This window comes from Macrotis lagotis, chromosome X (assembly GCF_037893015.1).
Source record: "Macrotis lagotis isolate mMagLag1 chromosome X, bilby.v1.9.chrom.fasta, whole genome shotgun sequence".
NCBI lineage: Eukaryota > Metazoa > Chordata > Mammalia > Peramelemorphia > Peramelidae > Macrotis > Macrotis lagotis.
In genome coordinates this window covers 502,589,532-502,609,010 of record NC_133666.1, presented here as the reverse complement: position 1 = coordinate 502,609,010, position 19,479 = coordinate 502,589,532, and the positions used below count along the sequence as shown (strand labels likewise).

The 19,479-nt window shown below is 37.7% G+C and overlaps 1 protein-coding gene and 1 long non-coding RNA gene across 7 annotated transcripts in view; one reads left to right on the top strand and one right to left on the bottom strand.

Annotated features, from left to right (window-relative positions):
• SLC66A2 (solute carrier family 66 member 2) overlaps positions 1-19,479 on the top strand; it is a 215,025-nt gene that overhangs the window by 171,833 nt on the left and 23,713 nt on the right. The gene's annotated exons all lie outside the window — the stretch shown is intronic.
• LOC141501055 (uncharacterized) lies at positions 9,169-14,186 on the bottom strand. Of its 2 annotated transcripts, none has more exons than XR_012472123.1 (3): positions 13,910-14,186; positions 13,477-13,762; positions 9,169-10,948 (listed from the first exon to the last, which is right to left on the bottom strand). It is a non-coding gene; the product is annotated as an uncharacterized LOC141501055 (long non-coding RNA). The 2 variants fall into 2 exon arrangements; XR_012472122.1 differs by having other exon boundaries at positions 13,941-14,186.

Below are 19,479 nucleotides of genomic sequence, written 5' to 3'. Positions count from 1 at the left end.
CAGGTGGTGCAATGGAAGGAGCACCAGCCCTGGAGCCAGGAGCACCCAAGCCTATATCCAGCCATGTATGCCCAACAATCACCCAGCTGTGTAACATGCAAGCCACCCCAACCCCACTGCCCTGCATAAACCAAAAAAAGAAAAAAAAAGACATAAAATAAAATAGTAAAATAGTAATAATAGTAGGGGTGGCTGGGTGGCAGACAGAACACTGGCCCTTGAGCCAGGAGCACCCAGGTCCAAATCCGGCCTCAGACACCCAACGATCACGCTGCTATGCAGCCCCAGGCAGGCCTCCCAGCCCCATTTGCCCTGTACCCCCCCCCAAATAATAATAATAGAAAATGTGCTTCAGTCTGTGTTCCAACACCACCAACTCTGTCACGGGTGGATCACATTCTTTATGATAAGTCCATCACAAAAGTTACTTCTATATTTTTCCACTGTTGCCATTGCTGATTGCAACTCCCTCCTTTTGTATTTCTTCACCACCATGTACTATATTTTCTCTCTCCTTTCACTGACTCTGCTGTAGGGTAGCTGAGTGGCACAACAGACAGATCCCTGGCCCTGGGGCCAAGAGGCCCCAAGCCCCCATACCACCCCTTAGACCCAGCATCCACCTGGCCCTATGGTCCTGGACAGGCCATCCAATCCTAGCCCCTTGCAAGAAGTGAAAAAGAAAATGTGTTATATCTGACCACTCTCCCCCCATGGTCCATCCTCTCCTCCTTCATTCACATTCCCCCCTTCCCCCTGTCCCCTCCTCTTTCTTACTCCAGATGTCTATACCCCATTGAGTATATATGCTGTTTCCTCTCCTAGCCACCTCTGATAAGAGCAAAGATTCCCTCATTCCCCCTTGCCTTCCCCCCTTCTATATCATTGCAATAGCTCATTGTAATAAAGAAAAATCTTATATGAAATATCTTGACCTATTCCCCCTCTTCTTTTTCTTTCTCCCATTTACATTTCCCTTTTTCTATTGACTCCGTTTTTACACCATATTTTATCTTCAAATTCAGCTTTCTCTTGTGCTTCATCTATAAAAGCTCCTTTTACTTGCTCTATTAATTGAGAAGGTTCATATGAGTATTATCAGTGTCATTTTTCTATGCAGGAATACATTCAGTTCATCATCATTAAGTCCCTCATATTTTCCCCTTCTCCTCCAATCTCTATGCTTCATCTGAGTCCTGTATCTGAAAATCAAACCTTCTGTTCAGCTCTGGCCATTTCAACAGGAACATGTGAAATTCCCCTGGTTCATTGAAAGTCCATCTTTTTCCCTGGAAGAGGACATTCAGTTTTGCTGGGTAGTTGATTCTTGGTTGTATTCTAAGCTCTTTTGCCTTCCAGTATGTTATATTCCAAGCCCTATGAGCTTTTAATGTAGTTGCTGCTAAGTCCTGTGTGATCCTGACTTCAGCTCCACGGCATTTGAACTGTGTCCTTCTGGCTCCTTGTAATATTTTCTCTTTGACTTGAGAGTTCTGGAACGTGGCTATAATATTCCTGGGGATTGGTTTTTTTGGGCTCTCTTTCTCAGCTGGGGGGGGGAATCTGTGGATTCTCTCCATTTCTATTTTGCCCTCTGCTTCTAGGATATCAGGGCAATTTTCCTGTAGTAATTCTTTGGAAATGATGTCAAGGCTCTTTTCCTGATCATGACTTTCAGGTATTACAATAATTTTTAAATTATCTTTCCTAAATCTGTTTTCCATATCAGTTGTTTTTTTCAATGAGATGTTTCGCATTTTCTTCTACTTTTTCATTCTTTTGTTTTTCAAGTATTGAGTCCTGATTTCTTATAAATTCATCAGTCTCCCTGAGTTCTATTCTTTTTCTGAAGGATTTGTTTTCCTCAGAGAGCTTTCTTAATCTCTTTTTTTCCATCTGGCCAATTCTACTTTTTAAAGCGTTGTTCTCCTCAGTAACGTTTTGAACTGTTTTATCCATTTGACCTAAGCTGGTTTTTAGCATGCTATTTTCTTTAGCATTTTTTTGGATTTCCTTTACTAAGCTGCTGGCTTCATTTTCATGTTTTTCCTGCATCTCTCTCATTTCTTTTCCCAGTTTTTCTTCTAACACCCTCATTTGATTTTCAAAGTCTTTTTTGAGCTCTGTCATAGCCTGAGCCTAATTTTCAGTTTTCTTGGAGTCTTTAGATGCAGGAGCTTGTCTTCCTCATCTTCAGACTGAGTGTTTTGATCCTTCTTGGGCTCACAGGCAAAATATTTCTCAATGGTGTTCCTCTTGTTTCTCTGCTTGCTCATTTTCCCAGCTTTAGCCTGTTTTGAGGGATGGTGTTTCCTGAGCTTTTGGAACACTCCCACATGGGTCTCAATGTGTGAAGCTCTGTCCTCCTTCCTGGTCTGTGAATGACCATATGCACCCCCCTCTGCCACAGGGCTGAGGTGGGGGGGACCCTGCTCTTCTATGGGGGCGCCTAGACTGGGATCAGGATCTGAATGTGGTCAGAACCTCAGAGTCCTGTTCCAGGGGGAACATTATGTTTATTATTAACATTATGATATCATTTATTATTAACATTATGTTCCAGGGGCAGAGGACAGAGCTTGGCAGTCTCTCTTCACTCCCCTCCCTAGGTTCAATGCGCTCATGCCCTGGAGTCTCCTGCTTACTGACTCCGCAGGCTTCTGTTCCTGGATCTGGGCTAGCATGCTGCTTGCTGTGTGCCCTGAGGTCTGGGCTCCACGTGCTCACTCTGGCAGAGGTCCCCTGCTGTTCCCCCAAATTTTGCCCAATGCTCCCCGGGGTGGTCAGGAAACTCCTCCGCTGCTATGAGCCGTAGCTCCCAGTGCCCTGGGACTGCCTCCAGGAGGCTGAAGTACTTTCACTCTGGCAGGCCACGCCTCTGGCAGGCCGCCCCTCCAACCCCGGGGAGCAGAGCCTTTCTGTTCTTTTCCAGGTTACCTTGAGTAGGAGAACTGCCTCATTGGGTCCCTCTATGGGTTGTTTCTCAAAAATTTAGTTAGAGTCCTTAGTTTAGAAGTTTTTCAAGAGAGCACCCAAGACATGATCCACTCTTGTCACCAACTTGGATCTGCCCCCACACTATACCATTTTTAAGGAAACCTTTAACTACTCCAACCTGATGGTTATATTGTGATTATTTCCTCCCTTCAGGTTTATCTTGTTGAACATTTATATCACATTCTATTATTGATTTAGATTCATTATTCTTATTAAGAATAATGGTATTGTAGATATAGATATATCTATGTTTGGAGTCATAGAAAATCTTTGTTATGTAATAACTTGGTAAATGCTATTGTAGGAAGGAATAAGTGAAGGTTGTATATGGTGAACTTAAAAGGTTTGTTTTTGTGTGTATGTGTGCACTCACATGCATGTTGGTACCAGTGATCTTTAGACAAGATAGCATGATAAAAAAAATGAACAATTTTGTATAAGAATATTTATTTCTGGTTTATTTTCACTCCATCATGTGTTTGCTTTTACACAATCATATCTATTACCCCATGCTTTATTTTGTCCTTTTTAACTTTCACAAACAGGCATATTTCAAAGCATTATTTTTGTTGGAAGAAAATGTATGAGCATGTGATTCATTATATTGGTAAGGAGGAAGAGGTGCTATTTTTATTTTATTTTGCTTTTTAAATATAAGACCATCCAATTAGAGAGTATTAGGGAAGAAGGAGGCAGGGATATTTTCTTTGTAGAGGAAATGGTAAATCTCTGAGAGTGAAGTTTCAAAGCAGTTTTGTGAGACAGCAATGATAGCTGATCAGTCCCTTTACTCTTTTTGTGTTGAAGTCAGAGAGAGAGTGGGGGGGAGGGGGTTTTGAAATTGACATTGTTCAGCCTGTCTTGTCAGGAAGACTTACATACCTAAAACTGGACCACACATATGTAATTCAGTTCAGCAAATATGAAGCATCTGCAGGATGCATTTTGCTTTATGTTAGGGACCTCAATGTTTTATTCCTAGGTTTGTTAAGATTGTCTCATTTACCTTTTTTTGAAAAAATAATGTAAATTAGTTAATCCATTTCTCAAAGAAGTCTTGAATATTGGATACCAGAGGACCGCTAAACAGGGTTCTTTTGGCATTGATTTTAATAGTAATGTTATACTGGTGCTCCAAGGCATTTGTATTTTAAAAAAGCAAATATAAAAACATTTTTAAGAATACATTTTTTCTTATTGGCAGGCAGTTTCTGTTTGTGCCCTAGACAATAAGTGATTGTTATTAAATTGACAATTCCCTATAACTAGATCAGCTGATGTTCAGAAGGGAAAAAGCCACTTGTTTAGCAGGTTGGTTGTCACTAGTTACTGCAGTGGCTGTTTACACTGCTGGGTTGTGCTATTTTGGGGCATGAATCCTCTTCAGCCTCTGGCTAGCAGCTATTTTAGAGCAGAAGGAGCCTAGTTCCTTTCTTTTCTCTATAAGCCTATCTACCTTCTTGTAGATCCATAGTAATCTATGGATCCTTGTGAAATCTACATTTTTAAACTTTTTTTTCAAATAAATCTGTCTTCTCATCTGTCTTCACTCTACATTGAGAAAGTCAGAAAAGCAAAACCCCTATTAAAAACATGTATAGTTAAGCAAAACTAATTCTTCTGTTGACCATCTTAAAAAAAATCTTAGTTCTTTTTCTCAGTATTTGGATAGCTTGCTTCTTCAGTCCACTGGAATCATTGTTGGTCCCTGAGTTTTTTTTTTTAAACAGTGTTGTTGTTAGAATGTAAATGGTCTCCTGGTTCTGCTCACTTCACTCTGTATCAGTTCATCAAATGTTCTGAAACTATCCCTTTCATCTGATAACCCATCAATAATGGTTTCCATTAGAGTCAATTTATTCCAGGGGAAATCCTTTTTTGATAAAGGACTGTAATTGACTTTATTGGTCTATTTTTATAACCTTGTTCTGTCTTTTTGACTGTAGAAAATTTCTCTGTTGGTGATCATTTCTAAAATCTGCAATTGTCTCATAAGGATGGTTTATAAATTTAAATCCTTGTCAAGTTTTAGATTTGTTGTCCTCCTGGGAGATAACTCATGGACTGGACATGAATGGGATTACAATATCATAATATTAAAATGCTAGACTTTATTTCTCACCTTTTGTTAGGTTTTGTATTTTTCTTACAAGAGGAGAAAGGTAGGAGTCTCAGATCATGAAGGGAGTATGGTTGGGAGTTTAACTTTTGCTTTTAGTCAAGTGTCCTGAGGAGCAACAATTGAAAATGACCCATGTTTTCCAATTGAATTGGATTTTCCCCTCCATTTTCTTTGCCAGATATAACAGTTTTACTGGGCTTAAATCTCAGCTTTACTAATTTTGAGCTTTATGACCATGGGCAAGTTATATAACCTTTCTGACTCAATTTTCTTATTTGTAAATTGGAAGAAAAGAAAAGTAAGGTTGTATTATATTGGCTAGAAGACTGATTTTGAAGTAAAAAAGACTACTTCTCAAATTTTGCTTTTAACACATACTATGAAACCACCAGTAAGTAACAACCTCTCAATATCTTTACGACTAGATGTTACAGATGAATTGTCAATGTGTATTAGTAGAGGAGGCTTTGACATCAATTCTTCCAATGAGATCAGTGACATTATTCCTCTCCACCTCTCTCCCTTCCACCCCCCTTATGTAGTAATTGTAATCTTTATTCTACATACCTTAGTATTACGTGGAAAACACTTTACAAATTCTAAAGTACTATATAAATGTGAGTTTCTAGTTATTTTCGCTGTTTAAAAAAGAAGTTTTCATTGAAATCATTTGTTTTACATCCCCTATTTTCCTCAATGTATTCCTTTCCTTCCTCTTCCTCCTTTAGCTAGTTAGTACAGGGAGTGTAGAGTTAGGAAGAAGACTTGAGTTAAATCTTGAGCAAATCATTTAACCTCTTTCATCTTCAGTTTTCTTATCTCAAAATTGAAAACAACAGTTACATATATCTTTCAGGTTTGTTGTGAAGATAAAACAAGGTGACATTTGTATAAAGGAGGCTATATGGTACTGTGGGAAGAGCACTGTCTCTAAAGCCAGAGGATCTGGATTCAAATCCCACCTCTGAACCTACTTGTGTTTTACTTTAGATAAGTCCTTTAACCTCCCTGGACCTCAGTTGCCTCATCCATATCTAAATGGCAATTAAGTGTTGAACTTGAAGTTAAGAAGACCTGAATTCAAATCCAACATCAGATAATAGCACTATGATCAATGGAGTCTAGAGGGCTGATCATGACTGAAAAATGGAACAACAACAACATTTGTAAAGTGTTTTGCAAACCATGAGTGCTGTATAAATGCTAATTATTGCTACTGCAGAGTGATTCATTCTCTAATAGGATAAGAGTAATCTGGTATGCATTTCCACCATGTTCCTTAATGTAATTTTGTTAACCTCAATATTCTAGAGTGGTTACATAATTGTGAATCCAAGTAATTAAAATTTATTAAAACTGAGTGGTAAATGGAGGTAGATATAAATGGGCTACAAAAAATTACCAATAATGAATTGTTTGAGAAAATTTGGGAAATATATTGAGAAAGGATGTAGAACTGCTCATACATGAAAAAGGGAGGGATAATCCATCAGCAGCTCCAGTGCTACATTGATAAAAGAGAAAAGACTAAAGGAATGTCTCTAAAATGTTGGATAACTTCTTTGTAGCAGATTTTTGAGAGCATTTGAGTATGAATTAGAATCATACTAGATGACATAGTCTTGCTTAAGTTTTGTTCCACAAAATAAAAGGGATGCCTTTATTGGAGAGGTCATGAATTTGATAAATATGCAATCTTTCTAGTTGTCCTTAAGCAGCCATTTAGATTAGGTTGGGGGTGGTGGGGAATTAGATTGATAATAGCCAAGCTTGTATAAGGTTAAAGGGTTTGCAAAGTATTTTACTTATACTCTAAATTTTTTTCCTTAAACAACCCAGTGAAAGTAATTGTTATAATTATTTACATTTTACAAATGAGTTAACTGAGACTAAGGGAGGTTAACAGACTCACTCAGGGTTGCACAGGGTTCTGTTAAGGCTAACTTTGGTCAGCAACATCACTAGACTATTAATCTGTTGAACTGTTTCAGAGCCAAGATTGACTCTGTACTTAGCATTAAATTCATTTTTCTCATTACTTGTCACTGCCATCTTTATTGAGCTGTTAGTAGATTTGATTGTCTTCTTGAGCTTTAAAAAAATTTAAAAGGATCATCTTTAGTTTGATTTGCAGCTTCTTTGTTTAAACTAGTTCTTTTAACCCCCCCAAATCAATTTAGGTGGTAGTGTGCATACAATACTGGACCTGGAGTCAAGAAGGTTGATCTTTTTGAGTTCAAAGCTGGTCTCAGACACTTAACATATATGTGACCCTGGACAAGTCACTTAACCCTGCTTGCTTCAGTTTCTTCATATGTAAAAATGAGTTGGAGAAGAAAATGGCAGACCACTTCATTCATTTGCTAGGAAAACTCCAAATAGGGTCATGAAGAGTCAACACAACTGAAAACAACAGTAACTTTAACACCAAAAACAGTATACAGTGAAACTGAACTCATTTGACAGTATCAGGTGACTGACTGAACAAATTATGGAATATAAGTTGAATAACTAAAACTTGCTTCTTTGGGGTATAGATAGGTGATATACTATCTAACAAGGTTACTATGTGGAAATTAATTTTTCTTCACTGTATTTGTTTTGTGGAAAGACTCTGTGAACTTGGGGCTATATTCAGAATGATTTTGGGATAAACATCAAAGCCACCCATTGCTTTCAAAATTTTTATAAAAAAGTAAAAATATGTAACAAAGAAGTCATTTCTTTTGCTGTTTCCTGGATAGAGATATTGTAAGCCAGGTGAGTTTCTGTTACCTAAGAGCATTGAGGAATCTTTAATTTATTTATTTATTTTCATATTATATAATAGTCTTGTAAAAGTAAACATAATCCCCCCTCCTCCCATAAAGATAGAGAAACTTCAAGAGAAATAAAGTGAGAATAAAAAGTGTACTTCAAAATGCATTCAGATACTATCTGCTCTGGAATGGATCACATCCTTTATCATAAGTCCATCAGGGAAGTTGCTTCGATATTTTTTTCCCAACAGTTGATTTTGCTAGTTGTATTTCCCTCCATCCTATTCCCCCTCACCCTCATTTGTTCTTCTCTCTCTCTCCTTTCATCCTGTCCCTCCTCAAAAGTGTATTGTATCTGATTACCATCTCCCACAATCTTCCCTCTCTTCTCTCACCTACACTCTCTTCCCCTCCCTCTGTCCCCTTTCTCCTATCCCTTTCCTTTTTTCCTCTAGGGTAGAATGGTTTTCTCTACCCTATTGAGTGTGACTTTTATTTCTTCTCTGAGCCACTTCTGATGAGAATGAAGGCTCACTCATTCCCCCTTACCTTCCCCCCTTCTACTTCATTGTACAAGGTTTTTCTTGACTCTTATGTGAAATAGCTTAGCTCATTCTACCTCTCCTTTCCCTTTCTCCCCCATTAACTCCATCTATTTAATATCTTATATTTCCTGTGCCTTATCTATATATGTTACTTCTAACTGCCTCAATAAATGAGAAGGTTCTTATGAGTTATCAGTATCATCTTCCAAGCAGTTCAGTATCATTAAATCCCTCATAATTTGCCCTATCTACCCTCTCTATGCTTCACTTGAGTCCTGTACTTGAAGATGAAACCTTCTGTTCAGCTCTGATCTTTGCAACAGGAAAGTTTAAAAGTCCCCCATTTCATTTCCCCTAAAAGAGAATGTTCAGTTTTGCTGCGTAGTTGATTTTTGGTTGTAGTCCATGCTCTTTTGCCTTCTGGAAGCCCTATGATCCCTTAATGTACACTGCTAAATTCTGTGTGATCCTAACTATAGCTCCATAATATTTGAATTGTTTCTTTCTAGCTGTTTATATTTTCTTTGACTTAGGAGTTCTGTAATTTGGCTATAATATTCCTGGGAATTTTTATTTTGGAATCTTTTTCAAGAGGTGATCGTTGGATTCCCTCAGTTTCTATTTTACCACTGTGCTTCTAGGATATCAGAGTAATTTTCCTGGAGAATTTCTTGAAGAATGAATTCTAGGCTCTTTTCCTGGTCATGACTTTCAGGTAGCCCAGTAATTTTAAAATTATTTCTTCTGGATCTGTTTTCCAGGTCAGTTGTTTTCTTCTTGTTTTTCATTCTTTTGGTTTTGTTTTCTTGTTTCTTGATTTCTCATGAAGTCATCAGTTTCCCTTAGTTCCATTCTGCATTTGGAGGAATTATTTTTTTTCAGAGAGCTTTTTTAATCTCCTTTTCCATCTGGCCAATTCTGCTTTTTAAGGTATTCTTCTCCTTGTTGGCCTTTGGACCTAAACTGGGTTTTTTTTGTTTTGTTTTGTTTTTTTTGTTTTTGTTTTTTAGGTTTTTGCAAGGCAAATGGGGTTAAGTGGTTTGCCCAAGGCCACACAGCTAGGTAATTATTAAGTGTCTGAGGCCGGATTGGAACTGCTCTATCCACTGCGCCACCTAGTTGCCCCTAAAACTGTTTTTTAAGATGTTATTTTCTTCAGTGATTTTTGGTATCTCTTTCACCAAGATGCTGACTTAGTTTCATGATTTTCCTGCATTACTCTCATTTTGTTTTCCAATTTTTCCTCTACCTCCTTTACTTGCTTTTCAAAATCTTTTTTGAGCTCTTCCATAGCCTGAGAACAATTCCTATTTTTCTTGAGACTTTGAATACAGAAGCTTTGTCATCTTCTGGGTCTATATTTTGATCCTCCATGAACCAAAGTAATTATCTATGGTAAGATTCTTTTTCTTCTGTTGTTTGTTCATTTCCCCAGCCTATCCTGATCTTAACTCTTTGTTAAGTTGGGGTTCTACTTCCAGGGTAGAGGACACATTTTCTCAAGCTTTTTGAGGTTTTGTTTTTTTTGGGGGGGGGAGATACCTGTTGGGGACCTCAGTTCTTTCAAGGACTTATGAGAGGCTCTGACTGCTCTCCTAACCTGTGGATGATCACAAGCACTCCCTGGAACTGTGGGGAGGGTCCCTGCTCCATTATGGCAGTAGGGGGCCCCAGTCCATGACTTGAATCTGAGTGTCATCAAAGCAACAGATTCCTGCCCAGGGATAGCAGAGAGAGATTCTCTGTGGTCTCCCCCGCAGCCCCTTATTCCACTTACTGTCTATGGGCTGAGTACTTTGGAAGCAGCTGTAGGCCCTGCAGGCCTGCTTCTGGTTTCTGGGGCAGGGTTGCATGGAGGCCTGTGCTGGTCTGTGCTCTGACTTCACTTAGGCAGAGTTTTCCCACTGACCTTCCAAGTTGTCCTTGGCAATCCCTGGCCTGAGAGGTCTGGAAACTACCCCTGCTGCCATCGACACAAGCATTCCCAGGGACCCAGCCACCCGGTGGGTTGTTCCTAGAAGACTGAAATTCATTAGTTCCAGCTCAGCATGCCCATTCTGCAGCCCATTCCATCCCTGATGGAACAGACCCTTCCCGCAGATCTTCCATGTTGTCGAGCTGGAAAATAGTTTTACTCAGTCTTTCTGTGGGTTCTGCCACTCTAGAATTTGGTTAAGAGTCATAATTTTAAGGCATTTGTAGTCATCTAGGGGAGAGCTTCTGCCTCTACTCTGCCATCTTGGCTTCACCCCCCCCAGTAATTAAAAACTTTTTCACTTTATGAAATATCCTCCTAATTTTCTTTATTCTCTTCTCCTTAAATATCCACCTCAGAAGTTGTTGACCATCAATTATTACATATTGATTGATATCCTCCTTTCTGTACTCTTCATTCATGCGTTTAGTACCTTTATTGAGCATCTTTGTGCCCATATGTAGCTTTGAGACCTTTCCAAAACTTTTGTTCCACCTCAAAGTGCAGTTAATGCTATCTTGGTTTCATTCTGTTTGCCCTGGGAGGTGGCCTAGAGGGGGTGTAAGTCAATTATAGTGAATTAGAAGAAGTGAAGGAAAGGAAGAAAGCATCCTATAAAATTGGAAAATGTTGATGTTGGTATTATCCCTGCCTGTGGCCCTACTGCTCTGACCTATGTTCAGTATTAATTGCTTACTGCTGCTTAGTTGCCTGCTGCAGTCATGCCTCAACCAACTGCCTCTTATTCACCTCAAAATGAGTGTCTTGTAAACATTTCATACTCAATTTGTCTAGGACAGATTTAATTTTCTTTCTCTCTTCCCCTCTTCCTAACTCCCTTATTGCTGCTATAAAAGAATACCACCATTCTTCTAGTCACACAGGCTCAACCATGGTGTTATTCCTGGATTTCTCACGCAACTCCACACATCCATTATCTAGTCAAATCTTGTCATTTCTACCTTCATAGCATGTCTTCTATACATACCCTCTCTCCACTCATATTACTACATCCCCATTTCAGAACCTCTCACTCTCTGGCCTGGACTGTAACAGTATTCTAATTATCCCCTGCTCCAAATCCTCCTCCTCTCAGCTGCCAAGGGGATTTTTCTAAAGTGCGTTTCTGATCTTGTCACCTCTACTTAAACTTCAATGACTCCCTATTACCTCCAGAATTAAATATTAACTCTGGCATTTAAACCTCACCATGAGCTGACCTCTTTCTCTTTCCAGTCTTTTTCCTCTTTACTCCTCTCTACACATTCTAGCTACAATTTGAGACTTCTCTTGACCAAGCTTGAATTAGTGCCTTTCCTTCTTAGATTACTTTCCATCTGCTGTGTACATAACTTGCACTAGCTACTTACTTGTCTTATTCTTTAGAATATGAACCACTTGAGGATAGATACTGTTTTTGATTTGTTTTGTATCCCAGATTATGAATTAAAATCAATGGATTAAAAACCAGTAATAACAACTAGAACCTTTAGGAATCAGAATTATAGATTTAGAATTAGAAGGGCCCTCAGAAGCATTGCATACAGCTCTTATTTTACAGAAAAAGAAACTGAGACTGAGTTTGAGGTTATTGTGTGACCTTGATATACAAAACTATGAGGTATCTGAGGTAAGATTTGAATTTATGTTTTCCTTATGCCATGCATAGTCCCTATCCACTACACCACCCTGCTGCCTCTCAGGTTCTTTCTTTACTGTTCTTCACTTCCATTGACTCCCCCCTTCCCTCAAGATGCAGCTCAGGCACCTTCTTCTACAGGAAGCCTTCCTTGATCCCCCATTTTCTAGTATCCTTCATCCAAAATGGGGAAGCACATAAATATTTCTAGAGTCCCTACTTATAGGGTAAGCATTATATCATGAGATTAATATCTTTTAATTACTTTCTATTTATTTACATTTATTATCTATATCTTCCTGACAGAACAGGCATTTCTTAAATGCTTATTCACTGATTCTGAAGAGAGAGGAAGATTTTGGAAGCAAAAAGTTTGTTGAGAAGATAGTACAAAAGGAAAGGATTTGGATTTCTGAACCACAGCTTAAAATATAATTTTGACTTTTTTCTGAATGGAGGAATATAACTAAAAAGGATTCACAAGGGTTCACTCTTCTTGAGGGCTTTAAACAGGAAAAAGGAAAGGCAGGACTCAAAACAGCTGATGTATATCTATGAAGGTAGATAATCCAAGAAATGTTTCAGTTTCCTAAATATTAATATACAAAGTATGGGTAAAATTGCTGGGGGTGGCTAGGTGGTGCAGTGGATAGAGCACCGGCCCTGGAGTCAGGAGTACTTGAGTTCAAATTTGGCCTCAGACACAATAATTACCTAGCTGTATGGCCTTAGGCAAACCAGTTAACTCCATTGCTTTGAAAAACCTTAAAAAAAAAAGTCCACTTGCGAGGATGCAAATTTAATTGTATAGGTATTGCTGTGATTGGAAGGGATGAGACTGTGGCTTATTCAAAAGAAATGGGACAAGTAAAAGGAGGGAAAGAACTATTGATTCCTTTTTTGGTTTAAATGTTAAAAATTTGATTTAATTCATAATTAAGTTTTCAAACAGACCACTTCTTTACCATTAGAAATGAGAGGGAAAAACTTTTAAATATAATTTAACAAGGAACATTTGCTATTTTTTTTTTTAGATAAGATTTACACTAATAGGAATGAGATGTTGTTCCTGAGAAAATGATGAGAACCTTGAGGTGTGGGGAATGTCTACTTCTCTCTTCCATAGTTTGTGAAAAAAAGAAAAACTGGGTATGGTCTTGATATTGCAACCTCTCTTTTAGGGGAGTTCATAAGAAATAAAAGTAGTATCCTATGGATATCTAGAGTTGAAGACAGCCCAGGAGGAATCAAAAAATAGGAATTAAATTCAGATATTCAATGGAAAAAAATTCTACTATTCAGGAAAATCATAGTTGTCTAAAGAAATTAATAAGGCGGCACTAAGAACTCACCAGCTAACTTAACTTTTAAAAGATATGTAGAAAAAATGGATGCAAGAATAGACAACAAACTGAAGGGGAAAAAAGCTAAACACTTACTGGTACTTTGTGAACTCTCTTCCAGAGGAGCAATTCCAATGATCATTCTTCCTTAGCTAATAGTTGGTAAACTAGAGACCTTCAGATTACCCTCAGTCCTTCTGCTCATGGCCCCTGTTCTCATCTTTGGTCTTGCTGGATATCCTGGTTAGTTAGAAAAGCAACTAGTTGTAATGGAATTAGTCCTGACTTGGGAATTAGAAGACTGGATTCTACAATTCTCACTCTTTCTAACTTTATGACCATTGACAAATCTCTTGATTTCCTTGAGACTTTGTTTCGTCATCTGTAAAATAAAGAATAATAATTTTTGGATATCTATCGTAAAATAAATAAAGCACTATGTAAACTAGGATTATTGTTGCTGATTCTGCTGTTGTTATATTGATCTGCAGCCCCCCTCCCCCCCCCAGCCTTTTCTTTGAGTGCCCACCAGTTTGGTGTTCCAGGCACTGAAATCTCACCAGATGCCTGCTGGGCAAAGAGCCTCTTGGCATCACCTAATTTTGTAATTAAAAAATTAAAGCTGTTGTTGATTCCAAGCTCATGAAGTTTGATTTGAGTTCATTTTGATGAAAACATTTTGAAAACTGGTTGTAGAGTGATCTGATGCTAGGGAAATGATTGCATAGTAACTATTGTGTGAGATAATTCTACTTTGAGATTTCTAGCTACTAAATATGAATGTGTCATGACAGAAGCTGCTTTGGTAAGTCCTTTGTTTGCATCACAAAGTGCCTGTGATGTGAGAAGGACTGCTAAGTCTGATTTGTTCTCTTAATTGTATCACCTGAGCATTGAGAAAGTTGCAAAGATATAGCTGAAAGTTCACAAGTTCCTCCTACAATTATCTTATTTTTTTAATGATTGAAATTCATCTTTTGTTCTCTATATATGTTCTCTGTTCTGTGTACATGGGCTATGGGTTCTTTCATAATTTAGTTGTCTGGTAAGATTTAGAAATGACTGGACATTAAAGTTAAATTACAATTTAATTTACATAAATTGCATCTCAAGGCCATAGCTGACAATAATAATAATAATTTTTTTAAAAGTCATTGAATGTAAAAAGAAAATGAGCAGCTAGAATAATAAGTTAGCTTTACTTAGCACAGCTGAGCAATGCACAGATGCAATTTATATGAGCTGAGGGTCCCTTGGAGGCTGAAAAAGAAATAAATTTGGAATGTTTATTTTTGTATGAATTGATGTTTTCAGAGCATTAATCTTACCTTTGGCAACTGAGTGCATCTGATATTCTCATTTGTTACTTACCTATAAACTAAAGATTGTTTATCATTACAGAAAATTTCTAAACTTATTCACTAGAATTTGTAAACTATGATAGTCATTTTCCTTGGAGGAAACTTTACTATAATGAATATTTGCTGGAAGAGAAGGAAAGTGTTACATTTTTGGCCTTTAATTATAAGGGTTTTAATATGAAAAAAGACTTAAAAATTTGAGTGTTTTTGTGCAGTGGAAAAGGGCATAAGTATCTTTAAAAATGAGCTCAAATGAGGAAAGGTTTATAAAGTCCTTTGCAAACTTAAAAGTCTACATAAGTGCAAGCTATTATCAGTTAATATTAATTGTCAAGATAGAGGAAATGAAGCTTATCTACTGTTTTTGCACTGCTTTTCTCTATGATATCTCTTATAAAATTAGAATAGGCACAAAATAGCATGATACTTATTTTTTATTTCACTGTCTCCTCTACTTTTATTTACCCAAAAATGAAAGAATTAGAAATATTATTGTGTGGCTGAGGTTAAAGAAGGTCATAGCGGTAACTGAGGGAGAGAGTGGAGATTAAATGTAGGAAATTCAAATCCAACCTGGATAAGGGTGTGTGTGTGTGTGTGTGTGTGTGCATACATATATAGATATGGGTTTTGTTTGTTTTCATTTTTGTTTTATTTTTTTTGAAAATTGACTAGAAGAATTTGAATTCTAGGGCAATTTTTTTTAAAATTATGAATATAAATGGGGCAGCTTGGGGTCACAGTGGATAAAGTACTGGCCCTGAAGTCAGGAGGAGCTGAGTTCATATCTGGCCTTAGACACTTAACAGTTACCTAGCTGTGTGACCTTAGGCAAGTCACTTAACCCCATTGCCTCACCAAAAAAAAACAACGAATAAAATTATGAACATGACAAACATCAAACATGCACTTTTTTTATCCTTTTTTTTGGTGTCACTACAATTTGTTTTGCAGTTCTTCCTATCCCCACTGCCACCTACCCTACCTCTTGTATAAGTAGAGAAATAAACAAATTTATACATTGATAAAATTGACTTGTTTGTAGTAACTGCTTTATTCTGTGGGGAAATGTTTCTATTGAACAAGAAGATACTGAAAATATAACTCATTCTCTACCCTAGAGTCCCTCCAATTTTCCAGGAGATGGGAAGCATACTCATTCCTAATTAGTCATTGTATTAATCAGAATTCTTAGGTCTTTCAAGTTATTTTCCTTTACATTGTTTTCATTGTATAAATAATTTTGGATCTATATCAGTTCCAATAAGTCTACCTAGGTTTTCCTGAAACTATTTCTCTTTTTTTTAATTTCTTACAGCATCATAATATTACATTCATAACATAGTTCTTCAACTATTCCCCAATTTATGAACATTTTTTTCTAGTACTTTACTATAACAGATTTTTTGTTGCTTTAAATATTTTGTAATCTAGGACCTCTCTCTCTCTCTCTCTCTCTCTCTCTCTCTCTGATCTCTGATCTCTTTGTAATAAATGCCTAAAAGTTGGTGTTATTGCTGGGTTTTAGGGACTAAACAATTTATTTACTTGGTGGGGAAGAAGGAGTATAGTTCCAAATGACTTTCTAGAATCAGTTACCCAATTTATACCTCTACCTCAGAACCCTCCATCAGTTGTCATTTTCCTTTTTTGTCATCTTTGCCAATCTATGAGATGTTTTTAATTTAAATTTCTCTTAGTGTTTTGAAGAATGGTTCTATAACAACTTTTTATGTACTTGATCTTGTTAGTTCCATCAGAGAATATCTGACCTAGGGGAGTTGACTGGCTGAGACAAAAGAAATGACCAGGAGCTGATTGAAAACTCAAGTGCTGACTTCTGATGAAAGCTATAATTAGCCCAAATTCTGGGGCTGTTCAATCAGGAGGGAATGTCCTTGGAGCACAAAATCAAAGAAGAAAAATTTGAATGGTATACTAATGGTATACTAGCAGGAATCATTGGAGTTTTGAATGGGATGGTGTGCATATGTGTGACATGGTTAGACCTACACTTTAGAAAAAGTACTTTGGAAGCTTAAAAGAAAATGGATTGGATTGCAGTGGGACCTGAGCCAGGGAGACCATAGAGAAGACTGTTCAAATAGTCCAAATCAGACATAACCAAGAAGGTGGTGACTTAAGAGAAAGGAATGAGGGGAAAAGTCAGATTGTCAGTCATCTTGGTTGTAGCTGCAGGGTAGGAGGAAAGAAAAAAAAAGGGATTTAGAAAACTTAACCATGATAATTCTTGGAAAGGAAAAGATAAAACAACTTACCCTAAATTAAAAATAATAATAATGATGATGATGACGAAAGCAGGGCAAATCTTAGGATTGTTCAGTATGTGGGCCTGTTTTTTTTGTTTGTTTTTTAGATTTTCCAAGGCAATGGGGTTAAGTGGCTTGCCCAAGGCCACACGGCTAGGTAATTATTAAGTGTCTGAGGTCAGATTTGAACCCAGGTACTCCTGACTCCAAGGCCAGTGCTCTATCCACTGCGCCACCTAGCCACCCTGTGGGCCTGTTATTGATGAGCTAGGTAATGTCCATGGAAGGATGGCCAGATTTGTGAAGGGAAGGTATTGAGATCATATATCAGTCTCAGTGATCAGTAGGAATGTTCAATCTGTGGTAGAGTTATGAGGGTGTTTAGGGACAGAGAAAGGAGAGAGGCAAGGAAGACATAAAAGCTGTCAAGTATGGCAACTTGAAGGGTAGTTATGTTCAAGAAGGATTAGACTTGCTCTATTTAGTGGTGGATGGATGTTTTAGGGAAGCAGATGTAGACTTGGTATAAGGAATCAGCCAAAGTAAATAGGATGCCTCAGGGTAGTAATAGTAGCCAGCATTTTTGTATAGTGCTTTTAGGTTTTGCAAAGGTTTCCAAAGCCCTTTGTATAACCTGCTTTCCCCCACTCTTTCCAGTCTTCTTATACCTTATACTGTATACCTTCTTATACCTTCTTATACCTTATAACCCCTACTTCTTCTTCCCCTACCTGCTCTGTGGAGGTAACCTCCATTTTCTTCCTTGAGTAAAACTCTCTGCTTCTCTACTCTTGGCATTTTTACTGTCTGCCAACTCTGACTGGAAAGCTTGTCCGCCCCCCCCCCCCCTTATCTCTGCTTCTTGGCTTCCCTAACTTGAAGTCCAGCTAAAGTCTCACTTTCTGTAGGAAGCCTTTCTGGATGCCACTTAATGCTAGTATCTTCTCTATGTGTCTGTCTTTTTTGTACATAGTGGTTTGCATGTTATCTCTTTGGTTTGATTGTGAGCTCCTAGAGCAGAAACTATTTCCTTTCTTTGTATCCCCAATGCTTTGTAAGGTGCTTGGCCACCTAGACCCTTTAAATATATTAATTTACTATCTCATTTTAAATTCTTAACAGCATGGGGAGATGGGTGCTAATGTTTTCCCAGTCTTTACAGATCAGGAAGTAAAGACCAAGAGTGGTTAAGTGCCCTGATTAGCTTTATAGTCAGAAGTGTCTAAGCAGGATTTGAACTCAAATCTTCCTTACTTCAAGTCCATCACTATCCACAGTGCCTAGGGGTCACAAGGGACCCCACTCTGCACTGGAGATCTTCAAGGAAAGGCAAGGCAGACTACCTGTCCTGCTGTAGTGAGGATTCTTGTTTAGGAATATCCTATACTTTGACATCCTTTCAATATTGAACTTTGATGATTTTAATTTTGGGGTGTTATTTGAAGAGCAAATAAAAAACCCCAGAGAAGTAAATAATACCTTAAGTCTTATTAGCTAACATTTTAAGTTTATCTAAATTTTTGTAAATAATGGGGTTGACTTGAGAGTAGTTTGAGTATTTCAGAGATTAAATGTAGAATATTGATTGTGATCTGTATCTTGAAGTATAATCTCTTGAGGATTTAACTTCTTGAGAAATGATTTTATATGACAACAAAGGTAGTCCATGCTGCTATGTATTTTGAAATGATACATCTTCAGGTGCTGGCTGGCATCCTGTCTATTGGCAGATATTCTACCAAATGTGCCCAGGTCTTTTAAACCTTGATTTGTTAGTCCCAGTTGCTCCTTTATGATTATCATTCTTATAACTGCTTTGCAGACTTGGTTTTGTGCCTTCTAAAAGTAGAGAGACCACAGCTACAGAAAGTACTACCTAACATGGGGATTCCTGCCAAACTAGCTTTGTTTCATGGGTGATGTTGTTTTTAGTACTTCTCTTCTTGGCAGTTGGCGGGTGAGAATGTATCATCTTTAGTTTATTATTTGCCTAATTGCCTACATTTCTCTTGGGAATGTTCTTTAGTTTAAGCCCCACTTTGAATCCTTATATCTGTCTTTTTCATGATGCTTGTTGTAGGATCCAGTCTACAGTCACAGCTGCTAGTTTTATTAAATCTCAGTATGTGTTTTTATCCCATTTCTACAGTGTTCTGTTGGCCATTTTCCCCTAATTTTGTTCTCCAACCCAGCTGCATGATTCTACTCTGGGTTCTAAAGCTGTTTGTCTTTTCTAATGTGGCTGGTTCTAAAAAGAAATTCCCTTGAGAGAAAATAGCCAGAATGGTACGTGATGCCACTTTTTTTTAAATTGCATTTTTACTGATGGGCTACTTGAGATAGTATCTCATTATCTCAGTGCCACCTACTCTACTCTATCCCAGTTCCCCATATTTAATTTTACAGTGCCTCAGTTCAGTTCTAGTCTTATAAGTCACCTTGAAAAATGACTGTTTTTCATTTTATTA